The 1,246-nt window shown below is 41.6% G+C and overlaps 1 non-coding gene across 1 annotated transcript; it reads left to right on the top strand.

The window, feature by feature from the left end:
- Positions 1-304: 304 nt before the first annotated feature.
- On the top strand, positions 305-392 carry TRNAY-GUA (transfer RNA tyrosine (anticodon GUA)). Its single transcript is given in 2 exon segments — positions 305-341; positions 357-392. It is a non-coding gene; the product is annotated as a tRNA-Tyr (tRNA).
- The last annotated feature ends 854 nt before the right edge of the window (positions 393-1,246 follow it).

The raw sequence follows: 1,246 nt of genomic DNA, 5'->3' as shown, positions 1-1,246 counted from the left end.
TGCAGACTTTAGGGGGGGGGGCAGTTAAGTGTATGAATGAGTATATTATGCCCGGGCGAGTACGACGGACAACAAATCAGAATGGGATAGTTAGTATAAGGAATCAAAGTAGGGATGGGACAAATGGGCTTCTGCGATTCATGTACACTAATGCCAGGAATATTAGGAACAAGAAGGAAGAGTTTTTGCCCACGGTTGGCACTTCCAGGCCACAGGTTGTCGGTATTAGTGAAACATGGCTGACAGAAGATGATAAATTAATTAATTAATTAATAGATGATAAATTAATTAAATAAATTAATCTCCGTCGGTAGCTCAGTTGGCAGAGCGGTGGACTGTAGTTAGGGAATTTAGTAATCCATAGGTCGGTGGTTCAAATCCGCCTCGACGGAAGTTTTTTTTTAAGTACGGAAACAAAGAAAGATATGTGAGAGTGAAAGTGAGAAGAATGACAGTGAAAGTTGGACGTATGTTGGACCGAAAGTACGGAAACAAAGAAGGATGAATGAGAGGGAAAGTGAGAAGAGAGGGTCGAGAGTTAGAAAGTTAGAAAGATTTAATGATAGAGTGAATGTGTCGCGAGGTTCAGAAGGTGAATTGGATTGGATGAAGCAAGAAATGAAATGGATGCGGAATGAAATTAAGAGAATGCAGGTCAAAACTATTAAAATAAATCATGATGGCATGAAAGAGTTAACAAAAGATGAGCGAGTGGCGTTGTATGGCGACTCCATTATTAAAGGTGTGCTAGAGGATAAAATGCACAAGGTATGTTTTCCAGGCGGTAAAATGAGTAGAGTGATTGAGGCATTGAACATGAGGCGGGAACGAGCAAAAGAGTTAATTGTATTAATTGGAACAAATGATTTGAGAGAGAACAAAGAGCATGTCAAAATGAATGTCAGGAGACTGCTTGGAAAGATAAAGGAGAATAGTGTGACAGGAAGGGTGGTCAGTGTGTTGCCTAGGTATGATTGTGGTGAAATGAGGCGGAGAGCAAGGATTATGAATGATATTCTGGCTGAAATGTGTGAGGAGATGGGAGTACAGTTTGTTAATGTGTGGAATGAGTTTGAGGGACGAAGTGAGCTGTATGGGAGCGATGGACTGCATTTGAGTGGTTATGGTGTGAGTCGCTTGGAGAGACTGCTGCTGGAAGGTAGAGAAGTGAATAGAGAGAATGAATCAGATCAAGAGGGGAGTGATGTGGAAGAGCAGGAGAGTAAGACAGGAGAGATTGAAGGAG

The sequence above is a fragment of the Typopeltis vanoorti genome, chromosome 4 (genome assembly GCF_054136105.1).
Source record: "Typopeltis vanoorti isolate ZY-2024b chromosome 4, IOZ_Tvanoo_1.0, whole genome shotgun sequence".
Lineage (NCBI taxonomy): Eukaryota > Metazoa > Arthropoda > Arachnida > Uropygi > Thelyphonidae > Typopeltis > Typopeltis vanoorti.
This window is presented reverse-complemented; position numbering and strand designations above follow the sequence as displayed.